General features: G+C 48.4%; 1 long non-coding RNA gene across 1 annotated transcript; it reads left to right on the top strand.

Moving 5' to 3' along the window:
- The first annotated feature begins 1,099 nt into the window (after nucleotides 1–1,099).
- LOC130543574 (uncharacterized) lies at nucleotides 1,100–13,163 on the top strand. Its single transcript, XR_008959018.1, has 2 exons — nucleotides 1,100–1,523; nucleotides 9,550–13,163. It is a non-coding gene; the product is annotated as an uncharacterized LOC130543574 (long non-coding RNA).
- The last annotated feature ends 4,366 nt before the right edge of the window (nucleotides 13,164–17,529 follow it).

Raw genomic sequence — 17,529 nt, 5'->3', positions numbered from 1 at the left:
GGTGTTCAAGGTCCCCGATCCAGCTCACACGGTCTACTTTCTGATGTCTACACCTCTCACCCTGCCCTCGACCCTCCTGCCCCAGCCTTCTTGCTGTCCCTCCTGTATGCACACGCCAGCTCTTTGCACCTGCTATCCCTTCTTCCTCCATTCATCTGCATAATTCACCACCTCACTCCACTCAAGTCCTCATTCAGACATCACCTTGTCAGCTTGCCAGCCAGGTCTTCCTTGACACCCCACACCTTCCTATGGTGACAGGGGACTCCACTCCCTTAACCAATTATCTTGCTTCGTTTTTCTTCATTATCCTTCTCACCATCGAGCCCCCTACGTCCTTATCCATTTTTCTATTGCCCGTGTCCCAACTGGATAGTGAGCTCCCACAAGGGTGGGGATTAGCCTTGGTTTTGTTCACTGCTGAACACACAGGACTTAGAACGGAGCTGGGCATCCAGAAGGCAGTCAACAAACAAATATGTCTGCAGTGAAGAAATGACTATCTCTGGGTGCCGCCTTCTGTGTACCTTCAGATTTCTTTTCTGGGGTGTTTTCCCCCCTGCAAGATTTCTACAATGGATATGCTTTACTTACATAGTCAGGGCGGAGAGGAATGTTAACAAGGAAGAAAAAAATCCTGCCACTTCTCTCTACTGCTCACGGGATGAAATTCTAAAGTCCTTAGCAGATCCTGGCTTTTCTAAATGCCCAACTCCCCATCCCCTCCTTGCCCTAAGCCAGAATGAGTCCTGTGTGGCTCTGGTTCCCCAAAATGAAAGTAAAAGTTTTCCCAAAAAAAAAAAGAAAAGAAAAAGAGGAGGTTTCCTTTGCTTAAAAACGGTTAAACAAGTTGCGGTTTGTTTCATTTTTTTTGTTTTGCTAAGGGCTTTCAATATCCTTCCGAGCATGGCGGAACCCTAACAAGGCCATAGAGCCAGCGACACTCCCTGTCACAGATGACCTACCAGCCCTTTTTCTGCTGGCTCGTCTCTAAGGATTAGAGTTCCCTGGAACAAGTCTTAGGAACACCGCCCTAGTCAAACAGGACTCGTGGCAATCCAGAAGCATCTCATGCTCTCCCCAGATGATGATGTCAGAATCCTCAACCCTTCTCTGGGGGCAGAGACCCTACTGTTGCTTCAGAACCCAGTGGCACAACGCCTTACCTATGAAGTCTTCCCCCATCTCCTGCTCTAAGTTAAAGTCTCGCTCCCCTTCGTTTCTGCAGAACTTTATTATATGACGAAAGCTCAGATCATAGTCCTTGCTTGAGCTCTAAGCAACTATTCAAGTGTCCATCTCCAACACCAAGACCATGAGTCCCTGGAGGGCAGCAGTGATGTCTCCCCTGCCTGGGATTCCCAGGGGCCCAGCATGACATTGGGCTCTGGCAGTGTCTTTGCTCCTGGAACTGAGTCTTGGAGGCAGGCGGACCTCCTGTGTGGTGAGCAGAACAGCGGGAAGCAGTCTGGAGAAGAACGCCACATGTCCATCCTTTCCTGAGTGTCTCTGGCAACTCAAGGGTGAGTGTCCCAGAAATCTTTTTCTTAGCTGTTTCTTTCTTTGTCTTTGGCATTTCTTAAAAAGGCGGGAGGTTGGGCCCAGTTTTATTGAGATATAATTGATGCATAACATCGTATTCGTTTTAAGCGTACAACATAACGATTCGATATTTGTACGTGTTGTGGAATGATCACAATAAGCCTAGGTAACACCCAGCACCTCACATAGTTATGATTTTTCTCTTCTGATGAGAACTTTAAAGATCTATTCTCTTAATAACTTTCAAATGTGCAATATACTATTGGTAACTATAGTCACCATGCAGTCATGACATCCCCAGGACTGAATTATCGTATAACTGGAACTTTGTACCTTTGACCCCCTTCACGCACTTCTTCCACTCCCCACCCCCATCCTCTGACAACTGCCTATCTGTTGTCTGTATTTATGAGTTCCTTTTTCTCAGATTCCATCTATGAGATCATACAGTATTTATCTTTCTCTGGCTGCCTTATTGCATGCCCTAAATGGCCATTCGTGTTGTCACAAATGGCAGGACTCCCTTCTTTCTCCTGGATGAATAATATTATTTTATATATGTATATATATATCTCACAACTTCTTTATCCATTCATCCATCAGCGGACGCTCGGGTTGTTCCCATATCTTGGTTATTGTACGTAAAGCTGCAATGAACATGGGCGTGCAGATCTCTTTTTGATTAGTGTTTATTTCCTTCTGATATACACCCAGAAGTGGGATTGCTGGATCATAAGGTAGTTCCAGTTTTAACTTTTCGAGGAACCTCCCCACGGGTTTCCATAGTGGCTGCACCAATTCACATTCCCACCTGCAGTGCACAAGGGGTCCCTTTTCCCCACGTCCTCGCCAACATTCATCTCTTGTTCTTTTTGATAATAGCCATCCTTCCAGGTGTGAGGTGATCTCTCATTGTGGTTTGGATTTGCATTTCCCTGATGATGAGTGATGCACTTTTTCCTATACCTGTTGTCCATTCATACAGAAGGGCTGTTTTTAAATCAGAGGATCTGGATTCTGAAATTAACCTCGTCTGGCTAGGATTGTGTCATATTGAGCCTGACATCTTCTACCAAAGTATTAGTGAGCAAAGGAGCTGTTTAGAAAATTAAAAACTGCCTGCCCTGTGGGAGGAGACTTGACCTGCTGGGCAAAGCACCGAAATGGGAGATGGAAAGCTTCTGTTTGTGTCTGAACATTTCCAATATTGTAAGGGTTTGCATCAATCATTTAACTCTTCTGAGACACTATTTCTTCAATTCCAAAATGAAAGGGTCTCTGAGATCCTTAACAGCTCTAAGACTAAAGATCAACTTAAAAGGAATAGCCGTCGCAGTATCTATTTGCTGAGAACTTTATTTTAAAACAGTCTAAAGACCATACAGTGGTGTCTCATGCAGTAAAGCTCCATAATCTCCATCACCATCAGCAAGAAGAGTCTGACAAGATTGTCAACCCCCTTTCCAACCCCTTCAAGGTGGTCTTTGAGGACATGTGTGGTAATCTCCCAGTTGGGTATCACATTGGTGATCAGGTTGGAGAAAGCTTGACTGTGACTCACACCTACCCTATATGGCCTCCCTGTGTTTAAACCCGACCCAGAGAACCCATTCACAAGGCTAATTGAAAACACGTGATCTTCATGTCCCACCAACTAGGACCCTATCTCCATCCAGGCATCTTGTCCCTATTTAGTTTGGAAAAAAATGGTCGCTAGAACGATGGCTCTGTTTCTCCTGCAGCAAGAAGTTCGTGGGGGAGAATGAGTCCATTCTTCCTGGGCTTTCAGGAGCCTCGGAGCAGAGGGAGGAGGACAGGGAATGGAAATCCTAGTGAGACGATCACTGAGCATTTGTCATGGGGCCATTGGTAGGACCCTCCCTATAGAGCAGTGAAGGGCCATTGATCTGGCTAGGGGGAGGGAGTGGCCCTGGATGGGTGACATCCCCAGCAAGGAAAGGCACAGATGTCTGTGCTGGCTGAGATAAGAGGCTTCTCAGGAAGTCTGAGTCACCTTGGGCTGACTCTCAGAGCATGAAGACCTCACAGCAGCGCAGCCTGGAAGCAAAGCCAGTGCTTCCTCCCAGCCTGGGGGCCCTGGGAGTCAGCATTTCCTGTTGGTGCCCTTTGACCTGGGCGGCCACCACCCCTGGGAAGTTTCCGGCCGCCTTCACCCATGCACTGTGTGAGTCTGGTCTTAACAGGTCTTTGTCTCTGCTCATCTTGCATTTGTTTCCTCTGGAATGTTCCAAGCCCCTCGTATCACCCTGTGCCAGGCATCTGAACATTCCAGGGTGGGAGAGGCTTCAAGTTACTCATTCCTCCATGTGATTTCCCAACGGAGGATCCAGAGTCCTGAATTCTGCTCCAGGCCTACAAACGACTGGCCGTCGGGTCAAAGCCACTCTCTGAACCTTGATTTCCTCATATACCTAATTAGGGGTGAGGAGTAAGATGGAACAGACTTTTAGAACTGGAATGATATGAGGACCTTTATACTTCCTGCAACGATTTGCTGGCTAATGCGTGTCATTCCATCATCAGGTGGAAAAGAAATAGTTTAAGTTACCATCATCCCCATACTCCTGGCGTAAGTGAAGGATCCAAGGAGATTTCTGATGGAAGCAGACCCAACAGTAAAGTACACAAAAACACTGGTTCCCTCCGGGGGATGGCGGAAGCCACGGAAAGACTAGGAAAGGGAGGGAGCATGGAGAGATCTCACTTCTTCACATGTTTCTTAGGATGTGGCCTCACTGAAGGGACTTTCAGAGATTGTGACACACAGAAACAAGTGTTAGAGCAAAGCAGTCACTGGAAGCCAACTAATCCACCCTTGATTCCACCCTTGATCTTGGAAGACCACGACTTCAGAGTCTCACCAAAGTTTCCAAAGCCAGAACTGTTGTCTGGTATCTCCGCTTAACAGCTCATGACATTGGGCAAGCCACGCAACCCCGTGAGTCTCCGTTCCCTCAGCTATCAAGTGGGGATGACGGAAGGGCAACGAGGAATAAAGGAGACCATATATGTCATGTCTGGCAATTGTTTAATAGGGTTTTTTTAAGATTTTATCTATTTATTTAGTTTAGAGAGAGAGAGAGCACAATCGAGGGAAGGGGCAGAGGGAGAGGGAAGGAGAATCCCAAGCAGGCTCTGCACTGAGTATGGAGCCCGAAGTGGGGCATGATCTCACAACCCTGAAATCATGACCTGAGCCAAAATCATGAGTCAGACACTTAACCAACTGAGCCACCCAGGCGCCTCACCATGTCTGGCAATTGTAAGCCTGCAATAAATGGTAGCATCAAAATAATAACAATAACAGTAATAATAATGCCACCCTGATGTCCCAACAACTCCTTCTCCCAGAACCACAACGAAATCATCCTCCTAACCAACACTCTATGCCCTTCTGTAAGAGGTTTCAAAACCAGAAGAATACAAAACCATTCTTACATGAACCTAATCTCAATTTGTCACATGCCTATTTCATCAGACCCACTGTGGTAAAGATGGAAAACCATCAATCACGACCCTGCCCCTTCTGGGGGTGTCACCATGGGGGTCCTTCAAAGGAACAGCAATGTTGGAGCCCCCCACAAATGGACCCCCAAATTCTGAAAGAGAAATGGGCATGGTAGTGTGACCAGACAGCAAAGGGCCTGAGGGGAATGGAGACAAGGGTTTTTGAAGACCTTCCCAGGAGGGAGCAGACCACCCCCACCCAAGCCTGGTCCTGGCTTAGAAACTAATCAGCTGGAAAAGGGACAGCAGCTGACTGGGGCAGACAGCCTGTGCCCTCCCAGGCACCAGGGAGCAGGGCATGGGGTCCAGAGACTGCCCCTGGGTGGCTGCCACAGACAATGCGGGGGGCCAGCTTCCCCTGCTGAGCTGTCCTGCGCCCGAGAGCACTAGTCTTTGTCAAAAGAACGGATTTGTGCAGCTCAGACCCCACAGGGCTCGGGCATTGTGGACCTGTCTGTCTGCATTTCAACACCGGGCTTCACGCTCTGCTGAAAGGGATCCTCCAGTCTCACAGGCATCCAGAGCGGACGCAGCAATACACAATCTCACCCTTTTATGCCAAGAGTTTTGTGTGGGTCAGGCCAGAGCCCTGTGCTGGGGGCAGTGGAGAGATCCACGGGAATCAGAAAGCCAGCCCCTGCCTGCAGAGAGCTTGCTGTCTAGCCTGGAGCAGGGGCCCATTGCAGAATAAAGTGCTGTCTCTCCTGAGCTCTACCATTCTCATAGCTGTTAACATTACAGACACTCACTCAGCATTTCTTAACATGGGCATTGAAAACCAGTGACCCTCCTGGAGGCCAGCTGCTAGGAACCAGAAGATGGCCAAGCTACTGGTGCTATCCTGGGAAAATGTAACGAAACTGATCATTCACCACCTCCCACATATTTAAAAGGTAAAATTAAGGGTATGTTCCTAGTCATTGTTACAACCGAAATGGCGAAACCCAAAGTCTGGGTACGACTTACACAGACTGCGTTAAGGTTATTCATCTTGGCTCACTTTCATTTGATAAGGTGTGGTTTAAGCTCGGCTAACACTTTCTCATTATTTGCAGGTTATTTCTGATAAGGTGTAGATTTCTTTTGTTGTTGCTTATTCATCTTGGCTAACTTACATTCGATAAGGTGTAGTTCAGCTCGGCTAACATTTTCTCATTATTTGCAGGTTATTTTTTATCAGGTGTAAGTTTCTTTTTTGTTGTTGTTGTCTTGCTACTGTCTCACAGCATACCCCCAAGACACAAAAATGGACCAAGCGTTCAAAAGCAATTCACTGCGGAATAAAAATAGTGATGGAAGCAGGGACATAGAGTATACTCAGAATAACGTGATGGGAACACAGACCACATTATAGCATAAAATAATAATCACTAACTACCAGTATGGCCTCAATGGGAATACGGGCTGAGAATTTAGAGGTACCATGACTAGGAAATCTGCAAATTCACTAATCTCTTATATACTGCCAGAAAAGGAAACCCATGAATAGGAATTATGGCAATTTGCGTCTTAAAATTAAATTTCACTGGAACAGTGTGAAGATCCACCCAAATCTCTAGGGCTTGTCAGTTAAGAAACGATTAAATCACTCACAAAGAAATCGACTGAATTTTATAGAGCAAGTGCAATATCATATTTTCCAAAGGGGGAAAGAAACGATTTTGTCACTAAAGGTGAACAGGAAACCAAATGTCGAGGAATCATTCTAAATTATACTGGAGCAGCAAAAACAGTTCACACTATTTCTAAGATCCTGGTGGGGGTGGGGAAGGACTTATGGATCATGACAAGTGTTGGGCTTAGAATAACATCGCACGCTTTTATTTTAATGTATTAGTAAATTCCTTTATGATATTACTGTTGGACACCATAATATCAATGCATAGGAGCAATTGATATTTCCATTTGTAATTTGTCTGAATCAGTCGTTCTCGACTGGAGGTCAATTTTGCTCCCCCCACACACACAGCAAGGGGACATTGGGAAATATCTGCAAATATTTTTGGTTGTTATGGCTGGGAAGGGAGGAAGAGTGGGAGGGCTACTGGCGTCCATGTGTAGAGGCCAAGGATGCTACCCGGAGACCTTACAAAGCAGAGATAGTCCCCCACCACCAAGACTTATCTGGCCCGGAATGTCAGTAGGGCTGAAGTTGAGAAACTCTGGTCTAAACCACTCATGTGCAGAATAGGAATCAGCTATACGGATAGAAAGATAGAGAGAAAAAGGAATGGGAGGGGAGGGAAGGGGAGAGGAAGGAATTAGAGGAGAGGGGAGGGGAGGGGAGAAACATCAAGAGCTTAAAGACTTTTCCTTCTGTCCTTCCTTGAAAATCCATGCTTTGGGAGAAGATATGTGGTTAACGATTATTTTCGGATTCATGGTGTTCACGCAGCATCTCGGCGTCCTTATGATGAGGGATCGGACGTCTGTGTGGCCATCCTACTTGATTAAGCACAGAGGCCAACAGGTCTCCTCCCATCATGACTCAGTGTTGAAATAAATCATGAACACTGTGAATACGGTCAACTTGTGGTCACTGAAAGTTCATCTTTTAAGCTCGTCTCTCGAGGAGATGAGCCCAAGTGCCTGGTTCTCCTTCTCCACCCCTGCAAATCAGAGGCACTCGGTGGGGAGAGTACTTTCTTGAGGTTTGGAAAGGAGTGCTGAAGTTAAAATTTGATGAAAAAATTACATTAGGAAAGGCCATTTTGGGGATGCCAGTTGGCTTGAGAGGGTGGTGTAGTTCACTGATTTGTCGAGAATGGATTTTCAGGGCAAAAGCTACATCTCCACTGGAGCAAATAGGGTTTCGAAGTGGGTTTGCTGCCTGCCAGGGTCCCAGATGGCCAGCACAGGGAGGGCTGTCTCCCGTTGGATTTCCAAACCCATCTGGGGGTTCCCTTACCCCCCACCATCCCATGCTGTGGAGTTAATCTTGTGGAAGAGGGCAACGGGCTGCTTTCTCCTTCATCTCTCTCCTCCATACCAAAGAGAGTTTCTAGTCTCCCCTTCAGTGAGAGTACTTCCATTCCCCAGTGGGGGAGTGGCTGCCGGGAGACTTGAGTAGTCACTCCTGCATGGGGTGCCCAGGCAGCCGAGCTCCTCCTAGAGTCCTGCACACCGCGGGGCCAGGGAAGCAGCCATATGCCTCCAGGGGAGCAGGAAGGGGACTGAGGACCAGCAGCCCTGAGGTCTAAGGGTCAGGACACCAAAGCACACGTCAAGGGACTGTGTGACTTGCAACTGGATAGGGATAAAGATAGGTACCAGTGCAGACTACAATATCCCTAGGACTGATGCCTCTCCCCACCGCCCCCCCGCCCATGTTAGATAACAGATGACGGACACCTTTCCGGAAGGACAAAGGAGGTGGGAGAACCTTAGATTTGAACTTCAGCAAAAAAAAAAAAAAAAAAAAAAAAAAAACAGAAAATTCCTGATGTGACGGTTGTGTTTTCTATGCTCAGGTGGAATTGAACCTTGGTTTCCAGAATCTAATGACGTTAATAACACTGATATAATGGTTATAATATGCAGAGCTCCCTTGCTTGCAAAGCCAAGGACAAAGATGGAAAACGTGAGCTCCCCTGGGCCCCCCAGCTTGGTGGAAATGAAGCAGCTCAAAGGAAGGTGTGGATTTCGTTCCGATGGGTGGGGAGAAGAAGGTTCCAGAGAGGGAATACTTGCCTCGAGGCACTGACCATGACAGACAATTAAAAACCTAAAGCTGGGGACAGCTCTTTTGGGCTTGGCTCTCCTCTCCACCACCACACAATCACATGCTCCCCGCCTTGTGCTAGGAGTGCTCTGGCCCTGGAGACAACAGGACAGCACTGAGAAAAAACATCTGTAATTTAGAACATTTCCTTGGAACAGATTATTTGGGCGTTGGGGTCCTCAGAAATGCTAGGATTTCCTTTACAGAAACCAGTCGCTGGAAAAGAGTAGTTCCAAGGAGTCTATGGGTTCCTCTCAACAGTCAAAAGCAAGCAGTCTCAAAATCCTGTCCTGGAATTGCCATCCACGCATAAATCCCCAGAAAGCATCAGGTTCACCCTGACCACTGCCTGGCCGCCACCAAAACGGCTCCTTCCCTCTGGGCGAGCGGGAAGGGACGGGCGTAAGGATACAATCACAGTGATTTCCGAAGCCAACCTTTAAAGCTTACTCCCAAATGAGGCGCACGCCCCCATAAAACAACAGACAACATGCTCACCAAATGTGAGAGCGGAGACGTGCTTCCAAAATTATCCAGTCTGGCGACCTCATTCTGCAAATAAGAGCTCGGAGACCCAGAGACGACATGCCCTAATCTTTGTGACCAAGGGAGGTATTGGGAATAAAACCCCAGTCCTCTGAGTCCTAGTGCAGAATCGCTTTTTCCTCTTTGCTAACCCTTTTTAAAAACAAAGCAAATGTCGAATTTGTTTTTTGCTGTTTTGTTTTTTGTGTTTTTTTGTGTTTTTTTTTTTCCAGGACTGACCTCCTCCGGGATGACAGCAGGACAGAGCAAGGAAAGAAAGCACAACGGTGTGATCCAGAAGGTGGGAAGGAGGCGAGGGGATCCAGTCTGGGGGGCACTGGCCCCAGATGAGAAAGAGAACTGGTCCCTATAAGCTGGATCACGGGCTTCCAAAGGTTTTTAATCAGCTACCATTAAAATTTTGAGCATTAAATTATAGACACATACTACTGTACTGGTATATTATATATATTGAAGAAGGTGCACCAAAAGATAGACATTTTTCTAAGTTGATATTTCTAAACAATAAATCCGAAGAGAAGTTGACTTAGTATAGTCTAACATTATACCAAATATCCGCCGAATTTCACTGGCTTGGCGGCGCAAGAAGTTTGCTCCTCGCTCATGTCAGGGTCCAGCGTTGGTTGGTCAAGAGGGCTCTGCTCCTTGCGTTCATCTGAGGATTCAGGATCCTTCTATCTCATGGCTCTTCCTGTCCCCGAAACCCAAGTTCAGCTGCCCCGTGGCTCAAAGGGCCAATACTCAAGGGATGAGTTTTGACTGGAAAGGAATGTAAGCTTGATTCAGGAGGCCGGCCACCTGGGGAGAAGGCACATTCTTGTCCAAAGGCCCTGACTCTGGCCCAGAGATTTTTAAAGGGTTTCATCCGTTAAGGAAGGGCCGTGGTGACATTTCTTGATTCCGTGCAGAGCCTATGATGCCAGCTACAGAAACCTTGGTGCTCGAGGTTGTGCAAGAAGTTCTAGTTCCTTGGTGCCCAGAGTGGGGGGTTGCAAGAAGGTCTGGTTGCTTGGCACCCAGGACTTTGTGCAGAAGTACTCTGTCCTTTCTGCAGAGCAGAAATCTGGCAAGTTCTCCAGATGCGCAAAGGGAGATCAGTAAAGTCATTTGTGTGACCTTAAAAAAGAAAAACATTCTGCTGAAAGATTGCTAAGCCAATCAGAAAGCTAAGGGGTCTTCAAACAGACTTGCTGGCCTCTGTGGCTTGGGGACATTTCGGTCCTTCATTCCCCGAGGCCAGTGGTCTGCAAACCTCAAAGAAAGTAAATTAGTTCCATTACAGATCAAGGGCCTTAAGTCATCAAGCAAGGAGTGTATGACCTTGAAGCAAGTTAACCCTTAAGACCAGCTGGAGCCACTACATTCCCTCCTCTGGGGCCTTGAGATCCTCTTCATTCTACCAACAGATGGGGAGAGAGAGGGAGCCTTGAAGATTGCACATTGGGGTAGAGGTTGGGGGTAAGAACCAGACCTGGAAGGGGCAGCATCGTGGCGGCAAGGCTGCCCTGATTCCATGGGTCCAAATGCAGTCACGTGGTCCCAGCTAACTGCAAGGGGAGCTGGGAAGTGTAGTCTGGCTTGTGCCTGGGAAGAAAAGGCAATGGGGTTTGGGGAACACATAACAAACTCTGACACAGAAGTTCAAGTCTCCCCACTCCCTCCTTATCCCCAAAGAGTGGTTGCCCACCCTCAGGGGTACCCCACTTTGGAAACCATCGGTCTAGAGGTCTAGGTGAAAAATGACCCTGTCACCTCCATTCCCTCTCCCACAGAACAGGACTCCCAGAGGAGAGCCAGATTAGGGTAACATAGGAAGATGTGAATACTAACTAATATTACTGAACACCCACCCTGTATCCAGCCCTCACTGAGCAATTTACATGTACTAACTCATTGAATCCAACCAACGATCCAAAGAGGTTGATGCTATTATTATCCCCATTTTTCCTATGGAAAAACCAAAGCTCAGAGAGATTAAATAACCTGCCCCCAAATCACACAGGGGCAGGGATGGGACTTGACCTCAGACACTGTCTCCAGAGCCGGTGCTGTCAGCGGGAAGGAGCATGGAGGATTAACCCCCAGCTCTCTGCAAGCCCTCCAGGTGGAGAGAGGGCAAGGGAGGAGCTGCCTGGGGCAGGCACGAGGTGGGAGGTGCAGGGAGAGGAAGCAATCAGGACAGGACTGTGGCCAGAGGGTGGGCACCAGGGGGATAGGGAATGAAGAAAGCAGGGGCAAGCCTGCAAAGTCAGGCTGTTGGAGCTCACTGAAGAAGCAAGTTCTATGTTGAGGATTCAGAACGCCCAGGTAATGCCCGTTATCTGCGGGATCCCCAGTTATGCTGGTGCCTCTCCTTGATTAAGCTCAAGATGACCACTGGGAACAAGATGGCTGCACAGGGTTGGTCATTGGCTGGCCAAACTCTAGCTGCTCCCAGAGCTTACACTCATTGAATCCCCAGGGCAAACTCAGCCTTTCCCCCGTCTTGACACCCAGGGTGTGAGGTGGCAGGTCCCACTGTGGGCAGGATTCTTCAGACTTAGCCAGCAGGAAGTGACTTCTGGCTCTTCCAATGGTCTAGTTCTCCAGCTGTCTTCCAAAGAGTCCACCCTGCCCTGGCTGCCACCTTGAAGGGACCTGCTCTTCCCAGGTAGAGAAGCCTTGGATTGGTGGCTTCAGGGCATTGTCACCATGCTCTCCTTGCTTCAGACTCCAAGCCAGTGAGCATTTGAGTGTTGCTTCTGCCAAAACTGTCTGTCTGACCTCAGACAAATCACTTTGAGTCTCTGTGCCTCAGTTTCCCTATAGTAAAATGAGCTTAGAAACGTGATGGCTCAACCCCCTGAGGAGATTCCTGAATAGCTCTGTGTATCTTCACCTCAAAACCGCTGAGTCCTTTCAAAGTGGGTGGACGGATCTTCCTCTGAGGATATATTGGGTCATAATTTACACTGAGACACAGACATGCACAAGGTCTGCCTCCACAGAAGAGAGGTCTATCTCTGCCAATGCCAGTGTGCCTGAGAATGTCACAGAAGCCACACTAGTCCCACCACAGAGCTTCCTTGCTCTGACCGCTGTTAACTCTCCTCCTGAGGAAAACCTCTGCTGGTTGGAGCCGCCATCTTGTTCGGGGATCCCACCTGGACCATGGCCCCAGCTTCAAGAAAGAAGGAGATGACGTGCCTTTTTGGCCTCTATTTTGATTTTTTTAATTGTCCCACCTAACAACCCAGCAGGTTACCATTTGTTTTAACCAATTTGTATTGGATACGACCCAAGTGGGTAAAAAGTGTTGAGTCCTACAGTGCATTGGAATACCATCAGCCCATCCAAGACACTTTGCCAGACTCTATCACCCACACAATCCCATTTAACGCTCCAGCAGTCCTACGGGAGCCCTGTCCCCATGCCCACTGGATGGATCACGAAACTAGAGCACAAAGAATGTGAATGACATGGTCAAGATCGCAGAGGCAGCGGCATCTGGCTGAGCCAGGGTTCAAACCTTGCAATCACTTGACTCCGGCCTTCATCTCTTTACACCTCCCTCGGGCTCATCGGTAAGAAGGAAAGGACCCATAAGCCAAGGAGAGATGCGCGAAGTGGAAAGAAGGAAAAGAGAAGGGGTACGTGAGGGCCACATAGTCACGGAAGCTCTGACGGTCCAGGCCAGATAATGTATGGCTGCTATTATGGTAGACTCTTCATTATTTGACCTCTTGGAACTTGCAAAATTGTGTTTCATTCTCTAATTCATTCATTGTGTCAGTGAGAAGTTGTTGAAAATAATTGTGTATGAAAACACCTTGTAAGCTCTCAAGGATACGTGCAATTTTCATTGTTAAGCCTCGTGGGAGAAGACAGAGAACACCTAATTTGAGCTCTTTTGGAGATTCTAACTTGTTTAGCCTGTAGTATATAATTCCTCTGAATTTCTTAGACCAAGACTTTCTTCCTGTAATTGAAACTGGGGGAAGGTACAGGATATAGCTGACGAATTTCCAGCAGGGTTTTCCCAGAGTCTGTCCCTACTCATTCGTCACTGCCCTATCCCATTGACCCATTTCAACTTGGGATTCACTATGATCACTAGATCCTCTTCTTCTGTCCTCTGTTCCCTTCGGAGTTTCTTCCAACCACATGGAGATTATTTAATTCCATATCCACGATGCCTACTTCCCCAGTCTTGACCTGACCTAGTGACCTATTGACAATAGTTTCTATTTCATCCAATACATCCCTGGGGAGAGAGTTTGGGAACATTGTATGTGTGGGACTGGCTACAGCGTGTCTCCAACTGGAAGCCTCATGACCTGCTACTAATAACCCCTGCTCAGGGAGTCCCCTGGGGAAGGTAGGGCAGAAAAGAGGGCTTACAAAAAGTCAGCTTAGCCTGGCCTGGTGGCTCGGCCTCAAGGCTCTACACCCTTTCTTCCCACACAATCCCACCAATCGTAGCCTCCGGGAGCAGTAACGGAAAGACGAAGTTATCCACAGTGAGGTGGCCAGGCGTAGCAAGCTTGAGATGAAAACAATGTGATTTGGGTGGAGAGGTAGACAGTGATGGGGTTCAGGGGATGCCACCCACCTGAGAGCAAGTGTGACCCGTCGCTGGGCAGAGCTGCACACAGACTGGCCCCACTTCTCTCCACATGAGCCACGAAGGCGTCTCTGGCTGCAGGAGGAGGAAGGAGAGCCAGACTTCACTCCCCAAACCACCGAGGCACAGCCCCCAAGGGGGTACAGCTGACCCGCCCCCCACCCCCATCTCCCTGCGACCTCCTTCCCCACCCAGAGGGGTGTCAGACCTCATCGGCCAGTGGCAGCCTGAGAAGCACTGAGTAGTCAAATCCATCATCACTGAGGCCCAGAAAAAAGTAAAGGATGAAATCAAGGGCCGTAATCATAAAACACAGATCTTTTCCGGAACTGGACCCAGTTACTCTTACCCATGAGTCACCCACAGAAGCAGGGGTATGTCATTCTGTAAATTGACAAAATCGCATGCGGAGGAGGAAGGTGTCAGGCCTCCACCCCTTCCCTCTTTGTTCCCGCCTAGGAGGGACAGGGATGCCAGGAAAAGAAGGACTGGCAGGCAGAGTTCTGGGGATCCTATCATATCATTCTTTGTTTGCAATGCCTGGCTCACAGCTTCCTTCCTCCAGGCCGGGAGCCCTGTCCCCCCATCGCGGGCATGCTGGGGGCTGCGGGGGCTGCACTGGCCCAGCGAGGGGCAGAGGCACACCCTTCCCAGTAATGACCCCCTGGCCTGGGGGGCATCTTTTCTGCCCTCTTCGTCCTCTTCCCCTCCCTAGTATTTCAGGCGCCCTTTTCTCTCTCTCTTTCTCTTTCTCTCTCCTTCACTCTCTTCCAAGGAGATGAGATTCAGATTTGTGGGCTGTTGTTAATGCATTCCAGATGCCAGAAGCAATCTTGGCCCCGGCTCAGCAGTTCTGCCATTGGGCTTCTCCTCCCCCAACCCGCACCCCCGCCCCACTCCCTTGCCCAAAAGGGCAGGGAGGGAAAAAAACCAGGCAGGCTGGCGCCACCTGCTGGCAGCAGCCCGAAGCGCAGCGAAGAGGAAGAGGATTTTAGGGTGGGGCTGGAGGTTTCCGGTAACTGGCTCAATTCACAAGTTCTGGGTGGAAGAATTCAGTTTATCTGATGAAAAGTCCTTGAGAGAAAAGATCATATAAATTAGAACACTTCAGTCCTTAGAAATGAACAATGAAAGGAACTAAAGATTTATGGAGCGTTTGGACGGCCTTCCTTGTCTCATTTGGCTACTTTGTTATATTCTGTTTGTTTCTTTCTTCCTTTTTCTTTTTTTTCTTTTCTTTTTTTTTGTTTTTTTTTTGGTTTTTTTTTTTTTTTGTTTTTTTTTTTGTTTTTCCATTCTGGAACCAGCTGGGTTGCTTCTAATGTCAGATCCTTCCCAGGGTGGGGATTTCTGCATCCAATCTTGTGTTCAATGAAGTAAGCTACAAGAACGCTCTGTGGAGATTAACCAGTAAGTCTGTGGCTCGGTGAAATCTTGCAGGTAGAGGAGGAGGGAGACGTAAAGTAAATGAAGCAAGTGGAAATAAATGGTCCTGTGATTGTCAGGACAAAGCAATCGTGAGGATTTTCCAGGCTAGCTCATAGGCCATTGCCCCGCCAAACAAGAGGAGACCTTTCCAAGATGGTGAATTAATGCCGTGTTGTACAAAGCATGGACAGGATCAGGGCTCAGGATTCAGGAAAGCACAAGACTAAAGCCCCCAGAGCCAAGAAGTCAGGTTCTTCCTGCAGCTGGGTGAGTAGCAAGAAACCTAGACCATAATTTCTCAGGGAAAAGGATGAAGAGCCCAGGCTCCCGAGACCAGAGAGGGCAGCCTTGGCCGTGTGTCGGTTTCCCCTGAACATGGTCCCGTCCCCATCCAATCAGGCCTGACCCAGGATCCTGAAAGCACCAGGCCAGCCCGGGAAGCAGGTGCCCAGCCTTCAAAACAGTGTGAAGCACCCTACGGGCCTTTTTATTTATGCATCTTCCACGGGACAAAATTTCCACAGGGTAGGGTTTTTTTGCACTCTTTCTGCCTTGTGTTCCCTTCCCTCGTCTTTGCCAGCTTGTCCCTGCATTTTGGTAACAGAGAACGCAGGCAGAACAGGCAAAGAGAGAAGTAGAACTGGGCTTTCCGTTTCTGACCAGACGCAATGTACTGGGGTGATGATATGAAGCAGAGGGGTTGCTTGGAGACAAGTAGAGGACGGACTGAGGTTTTAACCGGGATGTATGTGGAAGAGTCGAGAATGGGGAGGCTGGAGGTCTGCAGCAGGTCTGGACACCAGTAATGCGGGAAATCTGAGAATGTTTCAATGACAGAGAAGAGATTTTTTTTTTTAAGGGATTTGTTGTGCATTGAGAATGTATTTCCCTCCCCCAAACCCCTTTGGTGGTTTCCTGAAGGACTAAACATCAGAGTTACTTGCGAGTTGCCTTTATTCAGCAGGGGAGAGAGGCAAGTATTCGCCGTTTCTCTGAATGAGCAGCACGTAAGACGGGGCCACGGGGGCTCCCCCTGCACCATGATAACACATTCAATGCATTTATGTTCTCAGCCCTGAAAAGGAGCGATAATAAACACAGATATGCACCTACAGTCTCATACCTTCTTTTTTCCTTTATATATTTAAAGCAAACATGTCCAAAGGAAGAAAAGAAAGCATACCTATGTCACTTTATCTGGGCTGAGGTGTCTTCCCCCAGATGCCTGGAGGGAGAACTTTGGTCCAAGTTGCATGAGTGTTGATGTGTTCTGAGTGGGGATGGAGTTTATTAGTGGGGTTTGAGGCTGTGGGATGTATGCCAACGCTCCTACCAGTCTGGGGCAGTAAGCATTTTGGTTCGGATCACAGGGTCCCTCATCAATCCTCCCCAGGTCCAAAGCCCAGCAGGGCAACTTTTTCCCCCTGTGACCCAAGCTACTCATGTCTCCTCTTGGTGCCTCGACTTCTTTGTTGGCAAGGCGGGGATAAAACTAGAACCACTCCCTTGAAGTCAATAGTCAGCATAAGGAGTAAATGAGTGAATAGGTGAAGTTGTTAGGACAGTGGCCGCCATCTTGTAAATATTAATTCAATGTTAACTGCTCGTGGAGAAGGAGAACTGTTTTCTGAAATGGGCACTCTCCAGCCCTTAGTGAGTATCTGTGATCTGGTTAGATCAACCCAGAGGCAACCTGTGCTTGTCCCACTGGCTGACTGCGTCCCTCCATTGGGGAGCTCTTCTGTTGGGTCCAAAGTATCTCTGAGTTGGGGGGTGATGAGGGATCTGGCTCTGTTAACTGACTCTTTTCCACCTCCTGCAGCAGGCATCCACTTCCACTCATGTGGACACGGGGAAGAGACGATGTTGGCAGACCATTCTGGGCAACTGTGGTCTTTGTCCCCTTCCCGAAGCTTTCGGATGCAGGAGAGAGACATCACAGGCCACTGATGTCCACTCAGACCTCGTGTAGGTCCCCAGCCACAATGGACAAGGGCAGGCCGGGTCCTGCTCAGGCCCTGCAGTTGCCCACATGCTCTGCTCCAACCCAGCCAAGGGCCCCTCTCATTCCTCAGGACATTGGGTTCCCACCTTCTGTCTGCTCCTCCTTGGGGCTCCCAAAACCCAGCTCCCCTCCTTCTGGCTTCCCTGTTGTGTCTCA

This window comes from Ursus arctos, unplaced genomic scaffold, assembly GCF_023065955.2.
Source record: "Ursus arctos isolate Adak ecotype North America unplaced genomic scaffold, UrsArc2.0 scaffold_14, whole genome shotgun sequence".
In the NCBI taxonomy this organism is placed as follows: domain Eukaryota; kingdom Metazoa; phylum Chordata; class Mammalia; order Carnivora; family Ursidae; genus Ursus; species Ursus arctos.
This window is presented reverse-complemented; position numbering and strand designations above follow the sequence as displayed.